Raw genomic sequence first — 13,610 nt, forward strand, 5'->3', positions numbered from 1 at the left:
TAACATCTTCAATAAAAAAAAATAAAATTTGAAAAATTTCCCGATTTTATCACTTTCCCTATTTTATCACGCCAAAAATCAACAGGGTGAGATGTAATCGGGTGATCACTGTATAAGCGAAGCAAAAATCTGAATAAGCTTAGGAAAAATATTAATTAAAGCCGCACGCAGCGCAACATATGGTATAATGCTAGCCGCGTTGTCAGATGTAAAAACACTACTCGTGCCTGTCGGCGCTTTACGACGCTATAACTACGGCGGATATGAGCATTTGGCATGAAGAAATAATCAAACTATATCACCACCTCATTTGTCCCCAAGCCATAATCGTTAAACATCAACAACAACAACAAACTTCTCCACCAAAAATAAAACGTGCATTTGTAAGCAGTGCCCCGATCCCATTCGATACAGCGAAAAAAAAAACAGTCATCGACCGTTTTCTGACCGTTCAGACAGTGAGTCATAGACTATCTCACCGAATCTCTTTAACTGCACTTTTTTGACAGTTAGTGGTAACGGTAACTTTATTTACCTTTTAGACTTTATGCTTTTTTCTGATGGAGCGATCGTATGCGTAGTGGAAAGGCTGCTTAATTTACATTTATTCTTAGTGTACAGGCACCTCCCACACAACATTTAAAAGGCATTTTAGTCACAATTTAAATGATCTGCTATAATTGAGCATCACCCGAAGGTGAACAAAGTTACCAGTAGCTGTCAAACTCAGGTGCGTGACGTCACCGTGCGATGGTCTATACCAGCAGTCAATAATGGAAAAAACGAAAACAAAACACGCCAAATGCTGCCGACCACACTCTATAGTTTGCTCCTTTCAATACACATAGACTATCTCACCGAATCTCTTTAACCTCACTTTTCTGACAGTTAGTGGTAACTTTGTTAACGTTTTTGAATTTTTGCTTTTTTCTAATGGATCAATCGCGCGCGTACTGGAAATGCTGCTCAATTTTTAATTGTTCTCAGTGTACTGGCACCTCAAGCACAACATTTAAAAGGCATTTTGATCTCAATTGAAATCATCTGCTGTAATTAAAACAAAACTGCATCACCCGAAGGTAAACAATGTTACCAGTAGCTGTCAAACTCAGGTGCGTGACGTCACCGTGCGATGGTCTATTGTAAATGATCGAGCGAGAGAGTTTTAAAATCGGCTTCTCCGAAACTTCGGTCGCTATCGCTAGAAAAAAATCGTCACACGAGAGAAAAAGAAAAACTACTTTTTCGTTCGACCGATCGTTGCTGCCGTTCAAATCAAACGAAAAAAGCTTGTGTATTCATCGTAGTCACAATCATGTTTCGATCCCTTTTCAAGCATTGTTTCTGTCTAAAATGTTTTCATTCAGTTTGCTTCTCACAGCGTTTTCATGTGCTTTGAGTCTGAGAACATAAAAGATTTCAAATGTTGCTGAATTTTAAATGTTTTCATATTATTTGTTGCAAAAAATTTAATAATTTCACTCTAATTCTTAATTCTAGCAAACGCCTTCATAGTTCTAAAGATATCGATATATATAATCACAAGGTAAACTCCGAAATGGCTTCTAGCAAAACATAATTAGAGGCACGGTTCTCCCAAAGACCGTTATTATAAAAAAATGCACCAAAGAATCTGAGTACACCATTCGATTCGTTATGACGTCCAGAATCTCTGGTCAAAATTTCAAAATCATCGAACGGTACATTTTTGAGTAATGCCCTTTTGAAGTTCGTAAAGTACAAAAAGGTGAAATAAAAATGACGAAATACTTATTGTAAAGCACGTTTGCAGCCACCATTTCATGAAATAATGTTCAAAATAGTTTCTACACATTCCAAGTATTATATTTCAAGACATTCACAATTGAGCCGTTGAGAGCAAAAGTGGTACATGTGCCATTTTTGCACTTTTTGGGTTTTTTGCATAAATTGATGCAGGACGCAGTAATGTACTAGTATGTCCAAGAAAAACCGAGATCTGACAACCTAAACCAAAGTTCTAGCCAAAACAATTTTTGGTAATTAACATAATCACCATTTCGTTGAGAGCAAAAATGGTACATGTCCAGTCTGTGCATATATATATATATATATATATATATATATATATATATATATATATATATATATATATATATATATATATATATATATATATATATATATATATATATATATATATATATATATATATATATATATATATATATATATATAAATAGGATATAAAACAATCATGTCTTAAGCAAAGTTGGTCAAGTGATTGAGTACTTTCAGATGAAGATCTGTCTGCTTTGGCAATTTCTCACTACGTGGCGCTAGTGTTTCACCTATTTCAGTATCAAATCGTATGCTGTTACCAAATACATATACACCAGCACCACGAAGAGACAGAATTCCTTAACAAACAGATCATCATTCAATAGTACTCAATCACTTGGACAACTCTGCTGAAGACATGAATGTTCTATATCTTCAGATTACAGAGCTATAATGCATCATTCATGCTCACACTGGACATATACCACTTTTACTCTCAACGTTTTCTGGTTGTCATTATTTTTCCCATAGAACAAAAGTGGTACATGTTTTTCCATTGAAGTTTGTGTAAGTTTCTCAACCAGAACTCGTTATGTTTTCATATACCGTCTTTTGAAACCTTTCCAGCAATGATTTAGTGCAGTTATGTTGGAAAAAATTGTTGAAAATAATTAACTATTTGAGTGTTTTCGTTTATCGCGTCTCCTGTAAAATTTACCTAATGGCACCTGTACCACTTTTGCTCTCAACGGCTCAATTGTTGAAAAGATTTATTTGAAAATCTCACAGTGTACAGTGGGATTCGAAAAATCATGATCGTTTTAGATTTGATTGTGAAAAATTGATTTTATGTACTCAATGTCTTCAGCAAAATTGTTTTATAGAACAAGACCTTACTTTTGGTATTTTCAGGTTTTCAATCAATCCACCTAACAGTTAGCTAAAATAATATTTTTCTAATTTTCTATATTTCAGATTGCTTCCTTTAGCAAAGGTGTGAAAATTTTAAAAGAAAAACAATTGCTGAATACTGCGATGTCCTATCTGTACGTTGTACACGACAAAATAGAGTTTTTTTGTAGAACATCCCACCTTAAAATCAGTTTTTGTCTATAATTTTGTCTGTAATGGTCAAAACAATGCAAAATGTTCCAAGATTTTATGCATTCAACTAAGCTTCCTTCAAGATTTTATAAAATTTGTTGTTTTGACAATCACAGAAAAAATATAGACAAAAAACTGATTTTAAGGGGGGGTGTTCCATGTAAAACTCTAGTTTGTCGTGTCCAACGTACAGGTCCTATCGTATTATTCAGCAATTGTTTTTCTTTTAAAATTTTCTAGAACATTGCTAAAGGATGCTATCTGGTATATTGAAAATTAGAAATAATATTTTTTTTTATCTAACTGTTAGGTTGACCAAAAAACCGAAAACGCCGAAAGAAAGGCCTTGTCCTATGAAACAATTTTGCTGAAGACATTGAGTACATAAAATCAATTTTTCACAGTCAAATCTAGAATGATCGCGATTTTTCGAGGTTAGATCACTGTGTACTGTGGGATTTTTAAATAAATCTTTTCACTAATGGTTAATGTCTTGAAATATAATATTTGGAATGTGTAGAAAATATTTTGGAAGTTATTTCATAAAATCAGTGGTTGAAAAAAGTACTTTACAATAAATATTTCGTCGTTTTTATATCACTTTTTTGTACTTTACGACCTTCAAAAGGGCAATCGAATGGTGTACTCAGAATGGTGAATACTTCTTTGGTGCATTTTTTTTTATAATAACGGTCTGTGGGAGCACCGTGCCTCTAAATATGTTTTGCTAGAAGCCATTTCAAAGAAGATTTCGGAGTTTGTTGTGTTGTTTTTTTCTGGCATTTGGACGTGTTTTCATTTTCCTATTATTTAAAGCATACCTTGTGATTATGGTGCTTATTACGGGAGTCACTTCACGGTGAAATCAGAGTGAAGTGAGCAAAATCCTATTACGGGACTCACGTAAGTGAGAAAAACGTCGCAAAGTGACATCTGCCGCGGAATCTGGGTTATTATGAGTGTCATATCAGTGAAGTGAGAACGGAAAAAGCGACGTTTCGCGTGGAATTATTCCACGACCATTTTGAACGGTGAAATGATTCCACGAAGATGCATTAAGTCTTAAAATTGATTGATTTGAAGGCGTTTGCTAGAATTTAGAATTAGAGTGAAATTATTAAATTTTTCGCAACAAATACTATGAAAACATTTGAAATCCAGCAACATTTGAAATCTTCTATGTTCTTAATCGTTTCCAACTTTGAAACAATCTGCAGCAAAATTTAAATTCAATTTGGCGGCATCCATAAATTACGTACACTCATAGGGAGGAGGGAGGGTGGGTATTCTTGAGCGTGACGATTTGTTACACAGGGGAGGGGGGAGGTGAGTTAAACGTTACGTAACGAAGATTCTCTGGAGAGATTCTCCAAAACCGAGCATTTCTATCAAGAAAATTTTTCTGCAGCGTTACGTAATTTTTATGGGAGGGTAGGGCTCTTTTCATGTATGGCTTTTCTGGTGTAGGTGATTTTGGGCTTTTCGTTATTCTTCTGACATTTTTTTATGTTTAATCCCTCAATAAACCACAGAAACATACATTTTTCAACAATTACAAAATAGGTGGAAAGAAGAGGGGTTTTGTCAATGTTCGCGATTGTCCATCGGGTGTGGAACCTGGGAAAAATTTACTCAACAATGCAAGTATCTTTTAATTGTGATATTCGGGGATATGGATGTTAGGCATACTGCCACAAGGCATAACGGACGCGAGGCCGAATGGACGAGAGGTCGAATACGATGTTGTATGATCGCATGAGATCCAATTATCGTGACTATGTGTCCCAGATTTGCAACATACATTTCGCATCAGAATGTCTATTGGAAAATATATCGTAAGTTTGATGATTAACGAAAAGCGTCATTCAATGAATTATATATTAAATTCAGATATTTTTTACCCTGTCTATGTAGTTCAAGTATAAATACGTTCTGGCGAAGACTCATAATCGAGGACAAGGAACCGAGGCGGCACTAAGCCGCCATGGCTTGCGTAGACCGAGCCGGCCGCCGACCCGCCGTTGGAAGCGGCGGCTTCTCGCACACAAACGGTTTGCTAGGTCTACTCAAACAGTGTTTCTTCTCCTCAGTTAAGACCGAACGAGCGGTAGCGAGTAAGGACAGCATTCGCTCGAACAGAGACTCGGCTGAAGGCCACGAGTGTATTATTTTCCGAATGACACTCTGAAGCGAAATACATGTTATCGAAAGAGGGCTGTGATGATGATTTTTCGTGTACCCCCTCAAGGCTTTCGCGTATCTCTAGGGGTACGTATACCTCAGGTTGAGAACTGCTTCTATAGTGCCCAGTGCCGCCTTGAGACACGCTTCAGTTGAACCTCTAAAAAGCTTCAATAGCAAAGCAAAGCAAAGCCTTGGTTCTACATCCCGTATCGGAACTTGACTTTCTGTTCATTTTACGCAGACAACGCAGCCAACTGTTTAATGTAAAGTACAATTGCAGTGCTAGCGCTACGATCCTACCGACACCAACAGTCTCTCCCGAGCCAAGAGTCGAACCTACGACGACTGGCTTGTTAGGCCAGCATCGTACCTCAAGTCCAGCTGGAAGCTTCAATAACTACTTGAAAAATGTTGATAAAGATTCATAGAGATTTTAATAAGGTCCGTCTGAAAAATAACTTGGGCGCTAGAGAGATCAAGTTACTTAAAAATTCAAATAGATATTAATTTTTTTTTGATAATTCTGCCAATTCTGCCATTTTAATAAAGACAGAGAAGGCGTAGAATTTATGTTTAAATGAAATGAAAAAAAAGACTCCCTCTGCCCGTCACACAAAATCGCGGTTATTTTGTACACGGAAAAATTTTGTCTGTTACATTAAGAGCAATAACGAAAATTTTTTCTTTTGTGACAAATTTGTTACGAAGCAATAACATGTCTCTCTAGTTGGGTAACAACACATGCTGTCGTATATTTTGCGCATGTTTCTAGTTTCTTCCATCTCCAATTCATCGTACGTGTTTTATTTGTTCGTCGTACACGCCTAGGGATTAGAGAAAAAAATAATAACAAGAAATGCAAACCTGGCATTTCTCCGTCAGATGCAAATGTTGATGATTTCAATAACTTCATATGCTTCACATCACGATCGGTAAACTGCGAAAGACACAAACACAATACTTGCAGGTACAAACTCATCGCATTATGGAAGCCAAACGGATTTGAAGCTCCGCTTATAATGTTTTATTTCCTTCTTCAAATTGTTTCTCTACTAACTTCATCGTGTTAAGTCTTTGAAAAAAAAAAAAACATTTGGACCTGTTTGATAGTACAGAACTCGTGCCAATCTAGAAACTTCATATTCATATTTTAATGTTTTTGACGTAGAATTACGTCATACGGTAACATATATAGGGGCACAAATTGAAAAATCGAGAGCATGCCGCAAATTGTTCGCGTTCGAATACCAGTCAGTTTTCAACGGATTTCTTTCATTCTTGCTACAATCGGTTGGAAAATTAGTTACGCGTTTACCAAAATGCGGAAAATTGTGAATTTGTGATGCTAACTTTTGTACTATTGAAAAATGTAGAGCTTTTTATAACGCATGTTTAGACCAATCAAAGCGCTTTTTCCTCAGCACGGTTGATTTGAATTCATAACCTATGTGTTGTTGTTGCTGTTATTTCACTAGTCCATAAACCAAATTTAGGGAAAAATTTGGGTCTAGAGCTCTGTAGCAACATTTTAGAGAAAGACTTTCCTCTACAAAGTTGTTACATATGACAAAGCGCTTATTGAAAAATTATCAAAAATTAAGGTGACCAACATTTTCGATGTAATCAAGTATTAAAAATCATTTAAAATCTGTCCACTTGGTATGTGGATGGCCCCTTAAATTGTGCTCAAAATCGCAGGGATGGATCTTTGTTGAAAGTAATCAAACCCGTATTGTTTCGTTGGGTTGTTAGGGGGACTAGCTCCGAAATAGGGTGACCATAAAAAAAAGCTTTATTCGATGTGTTTTATTTAAAAAACTTTTGAACCAGTTGATCGATTTTCGATATTTTTGTTTCAAATTAACGGTAGTTACTTCTAGTTATAAGAAAAAATACCAAAAAAAATCTGAGTGCTTTTATAGGCATAATGTATAAAATTGTTGAAATTTTCGTCTTGTTTTTAAATTGAATTTACTCATATTTAAAAAATAACATATTTTTAAAAAATCCTCTATTTAATGAGTCTAGTATACTCTTTAAAATGAGACCAAGAGATATTTTTTATGTTTGCCTCAAAAAATAATGACATACAAATGAAAAACACATATTTTTTGATGAAAAATATTGATAACTTTGAGTAGAATTGCAAAACAGCAGTGTGTTGAGTAAAACAGCATTGCAAATTGTTTCTCTTAAAAAGCTCTAAAAGTCGTTCAAAGACAGTTTGGAGATGAAACTTGAATTAAAAAAGTTAGAGCGCGAAATGTGTTTTTTCAATATAAATCGGTTGTTTTCAAAGATAGAGAAAAACTTTTTTTACAAAATTACTTACAATTAATGGAGCAATAACATTGTAGAACAAAGTTTTCTTCTATCAACAAAGATAAAAAGTTAGATACTTGATTCCATCAAAAATGTTGGTCACCCTAATTTTTGATAATTTTTCTATAAGCACTTTATCATATGTAACAATTTTGTAGAAGAAAGTTTTTCTCTAAAATGTTGCTATAGAGCTCTAGACCCAAATTTCCACCTAAATTTGGTTTCTCGACCATTGTGCAATGATATGCCTACAGGAAGTTTAACTCTCAGTAGTCACGTATAAAAGTTAGCATGCAGAAATTTAGTTTTCATTGTATAACCGATTACTACGGCAAGAGGACGGTTAACTGTTACTGGAAACTGGCTTGAACAACAGCTGATTTTAGTGCAGTAAGGCTAAGTAGGCGACTCATTCGATCGCAGCGTTCCACAGCAGACGGACCACCGGCAAAAAGCAGAACTGCACAGCATTGCTGGACATGTCTGAACATGTTAGTTATGTTGTCCAAATCTGTCGCTTCGCTTTCAGCTATTCGATCACTGCTAATAAGTGTGCCGGTAGCGTATGTGTGATCGTTATGTCTTGTTGGTGGCAGTGTGTGCGGAGCGGAGATTATTCCCAATTATTATTCCCGATGGCTCTTGTTATCAAGAGCATATGAAACTAATTCTCTGTTACCAGTAAATGAAAAATCCAAAATCAACGCTCCTCTTTATGATTACTAATCACCGTGATCACGGTATCCCCTATGCCAGGTAACCAACCAATTAATCAAAAAAATTGAAAAAGAATTTTCGAAATTTACCGCTTTGCACCATTGAATTGATAAACCTCAATCGAGTGTATTCCTAAATATTGAGGTGTGGCGAGATGGACCGTGAGCAAAAAAAATGTAAGGTGAGCTAGTGAATAAACAGTTACATTTCAAATTAGACATTTGAGCCTGGAGCGTTACGGGAGAGATTCTGCATAGGGGCCACGGTCCATACATTTTTTTAGGATTTATATGGGCAGTTGTCCACGGAGGGGGAGGGGGGGTTAAAATCGTTAAAAATCTGTTCACGTGGTATGTGGATGGCCCCAATGTGTCAGTAAAGAAAACTGAAATGAACCTGAATGTTTCATTGTCTCATTGTCATGTTTGATTCGGCTAAAACTTTGCACAAATATTTTTATGGGCACATTTCCAGTCAAATTAAAAAGGTTTGATTGAAATGGGTGCCCTATTTAACGTGGAATTCTATAATATTCATTTGAGTCCCTCCAAAAGAAATCAATCAATCAATCAACCATAATATTCATTGATTTTACCTAGGTAGAATCAACTTTGCTCTTAATTCTTTTTCGAAATAATTTTTATGATTCTAATGATTACTATAACATTGTTTAAAATTCTTTCAATTTTTCTTCTATATGCTAATAAACATCGGATCGTATAGCAGATCAAACTGCTGTTAACTATTCTCGATTCGTGAAAACTATAATCTGAAAAAACACAAACAAATCTCAGACAGACAAAAATTTGTCTAATAAGGCTTTCAAAATGGAAATATAAAACAAAATTTCTTGTGTAAGCCGAATTTCGACCTAAATAAAACTCACATCACAAATGGGATCTAAAGTGCAACACATGAAAGGGTAACCTCCAAACATCGTAACAATAAGTGGTTACCTTAGGTAGTGTATGTAACATACGATTGAACGCTGCTTAACTGTTGCGGTGGCAGCTGGGCCCTCTGTTTGGGGTGCCCTCGGCATAATAATAATCAGTAGAAGAGCGATCTTGGCCCGTAGATCAGTTATTGTTTTCTTCGAGCCACCGAAAGGCTCCATCAAAGTTCGTGGAAGAGTTTAATTTTATGCTTATAACCGAATCCACCGGGAAAGGGTGCAGCAGGGAGCGGGCGCGCGAACGGAGGCTGCCATCAAAGTTCGATCTATCGCTCTCGCGTGGTTTCGAGAGATATATGGCATTGATAATGACTTGCTTTACGCTTCAGGTAGCAGCAATCGGTCGTCGCTGGGCTTTTTGGCGTGGATTTGAGTTACAGATCGAAAAGTCGTTAGCGTGGGTCAAATAGATACCACTTTGCGCCCGCGTTTATAACAGTGATGACTTTCCACATGACGCGACGCGGCCACTTAATGTGAGGCACTCTCGCTCGGGCCTTCTCGGTGGGATTGTGAAGCTGAGAAAGGGACCTAATGGGTAAGATGACTTTTCAAAAATATCGGAGACTCTATTTAGTTTTGAATGCGTTTATGTATATGGGATCGATTGTTGATTCGAATAAGATTTCGAGTGGATGTCGGGTGGATGGAAAGTAGTTTTGATTTTTAAATTCGCTGAAATTAATTGACTTTATGTTATTTTGAGTCGTATAGTTAGCGATACCAGATAAGCTAACCGTTGCGAGAAATTCCCCGTTTAACGATGGATGTTGAAACTGGACTGGCTTTGTATTACTTTGTATGAATACATTTGGTAAGAAAATTTTAACAAGTCACATGATGTTTGCGACGTTACAAGGCACCAAGAAGAATCAGCAGCGATGATGAAAATACCCTTAAAACACATCGTGTAAATGCTCTAGACATCGTAAAATGGCCCACTTGACACGACATTTCAGTAAATTAGCGTTGTATTTTGTTCTCATTCTCTGCGAAAGAGCATATAGTCCGTGCAGTTTCTCGAAGACTTGAATGGCGGTAAATGACGAACCTTGGTCTGGATGATGACGGTTATGATGAAGGAGCGAATGATTGCAGGAGAGCGAAAAACCATCAAATTTTGATTACACAAGTTTTCTGTAAAAACAAAATGAAGACAAGGGACAAATAATGTGCTGTCATTAAACGTGTTCGAAATTTCACGAAAATTTTCCTTTGCTTTCAAAGGGGAATTTACGATATTAAGGTTTATTATGATCATTTTCAAAATTTAATCTCCCTAAGTCAACACATTTAATTCAAATGTTTAGAACGATGGCAGTGATTTTCCTTTGCGCAAAATTACTCCAATGGAGCTATAAATTTCGCACACGCTGCAGCGCTCGCTGTGCAAAGATTGTAAGATTTATTGTGATATTTGTCATCGTGTATTTCGAGATTGGTCGCTTTCCTAACGCCGCCGTCCTACCGCTGAAAGTAATTTACAATCAGCCACTGAATTTAACTATCATTTTCACCTCTTATTGTGCCGACACTGTACTGAAGCTTGACATCACCTCTCCTTCACGGTGGGGGTTAGAGAAGAGCAACTCACCGGTGCACGGTAGCGTGGAAAGGAAAGAAGTTTATTCTGCTGAAATCTGTCTCCTGTGGTTGGTTATGAAAAGATTACATTCTGCACATCCGGAGTGATAATGACGCCACCGCACAAATAGCACGGGCTCTATTTGGCGGATTATTTCAACCAATGAGTAATAAAACACCCAGCGACTAAAGAATCAATTCCACCAAGTCCAGCAGAAAGGGCTGCCATAGTCGTTGCTGCAGCCGCAGCCGCTTCCATTTGGCTAAATCCAATCAGGCCGCTAAGCGGCTTCGAGTGTAAGGGTATTATTATACAACACACTTTGAAGATTTATGGCGCTATCCCTGGACATTATTCACCGGGGGAACGAATGGTGACGACGACGGGATGGCTGCAGCACTCGAGCAAAGCACCGACCAGAGCGACTCTTTCTCCCGATCCAATCCGTTTTCTTGGCGATTTCTGCTAGAGCCTTTCACACTTGCATCAGCTGGAGGAGCGTCTATTCCTCACACTCGGCCGCAGCCGCGCAATCGGTTCGTGTCAGGCGGCTTATTGTGGCGTTTGTTTATTGAATTTATGATGATCAATATATTTGAGGTTATGTTATTATTACTCCTAACCACTTTTCGATTGCCGTTTGATCTCCCGGTCTCGCCCTGATCACGAGAGTATGGGGCGGCTGGCGGCGCATCGGTGAGACCCGGTCGTATTTCTTACCCTTCTTTTTATGCTGTAAACGTTTATCGGAACGATAAATTTTCATAAACTCTGGCCCGGGTATTGCGAACGATGTCTTCATTAGAATCTACTTATCTACAATTTAGCTAAATTGTCATTACGCGAGGCGCGTACTTTATTGCCAGTCGGTCGAGCGTCACGGCGGACTTTCCCATGGACGGGCTTAACTTCGCCGTCGACGGATGCCGCCACCACCTTGGGAGGTTGTAGGTTTATATGTGATGTTGTAAGCGGGCTCTGTTAACAAGTCTGTTGGTCGCTGTTTTATTTCATGCGATTTTGGAAAGGACTGTTCCGATTACCTTCGATTGCTTGTAGCCAGTTCGCTGTGCGATTGAATGTGGCCACCAGCATTCTACATGTTTTTATCAGTTGATTTTATTAGCCCATATAATAGTTCATTTTATTTGGGTGAGTAAAGTACGATACTGATAAATTGGATGAATAAAAAAGCGAACGAACCGGTGAACATCACCTAGTGCTTGTATGTTATGAGTTACTTCAGTCAGATACAACTATTAAATTAGTGCAGCTAGAAAAAAAGCGAATTGTTTTCAATAAGTCTAGAGATAAAGAAAAAACTGAATTTACAACAGGAATTGTGAAAAATCAGCTACATGAAATGCAAATTTTGAATTTGTTTTCTGTAAACTAGACAACTTTTACTCCGATAGCAGCGCAAGTTTGTATACAGAGCTCTTCGAGTCAGAATCGCGTTTTGCGAGTGACTTCTTGCTTTGTTAATTTTAAAACTGCTTGACCTACATTTTGTTTTTACTGTTGAATAGTTAATCGCAAAAGTTAATATAGGTATAAAGGGTTTTATTTTTTTTCGCGATGGTTATGTAAAATTTTCAATTGTAAAAAAATTGTTACTTTTGAGCTGATTTTTGACGTCAAATTAAAGGTCAATCTACCTTTCCAGGGAAAATACCAAGTTGTGCTGTAAATAACAATAACTACTGGTAAGTTCCGTTTTGGCAACACGCTCCTCGATTTTCAGTTGCCAAATATGGAACAGTGCCAAAAACGGAACATTTTTTTTCTGAGAATTTTTTGTTTTTTATTATTCTTAATATTGGTAAACAACATTTGAATATTAATTGGACATTACATTTACCGTAAAGTGTCTTCAATTTTGTTTTACGAGTGAGAATGCAACTGATCACTTAGGCGCAACAAAGGATTAGTCATATATATTCTTCTTCTTCTTGTCCTATTACTGAATTGGGTTGGGTTGAGTGAAATGTTCGATCGCGTTTGAGAGAGGCAGCTTTGTGAAAAAAAGTATTGTTATTTAATAAATACTTGTAAATATTCTCTTCAAGTAATTTATTACCGAATGCATTTGTCCGAATGTTTCACGGAAAAGCGTCCAAAAAATGTAGAAAGACACAACGTGGAAAAACAGTGCTTTGATCTATTTTTATCTAAAATTAACAATATTTCAAAAAAATCGCTCGAAAAGCCATCATTGATAATTTGTTATGAAATTTTGATCTTAAGAAATATTATTCACCAAATGAAATGTGAAGAAAGCAATTTTTGTATTTTCGTGAAGCTCCATGTCGAATAAGATGCACAAAGTTTTGTTCAATGCACTAGTGAAGAGAGAACAAGCAACAGCTGATGTATGGTGCTGCTAGAAACCTTTTCTCCTTGAGAGTGTAAATTGGCTATCTACACAACTAGTGTCGAAAAAAATCTGAGATGATCTATTTATCAAATAATTTTTTGTTTTTAAAATGAATTTCTCAGTATACGATTTCAAATTTAGTTAATTGAATGCTTTGACAACTATTTTCAATCTCTCGTCATTATTTAGATACATCGATATATGGAAAAGAGGTTCAAACTCCAGACCTTTTTAAATGTTAGTCTGGATGAATTTTCAATAAAAAAAAGTATGCAATGTTTCCTAGTGTAGTAAAGCCTACACACTCACAAATTTTCATTAAATTC

This window comes from Wyeomyia smithii, chromosome 3 (assembly GCF_029784165.1).
Source record: "Wyeomyia smithii strain HCP4-BCI-WySm-NY-G18 chromosome 3, ASM2978416v1, whole genome shotgun sequence".
NCBI classification, from domain to species: domain Eukaryota; kingdom Metazoa; phylum Arthropoda; class Insecta; order Diptera; family Culicidae; genus Wyeomyia; species Wyeomyia smithii.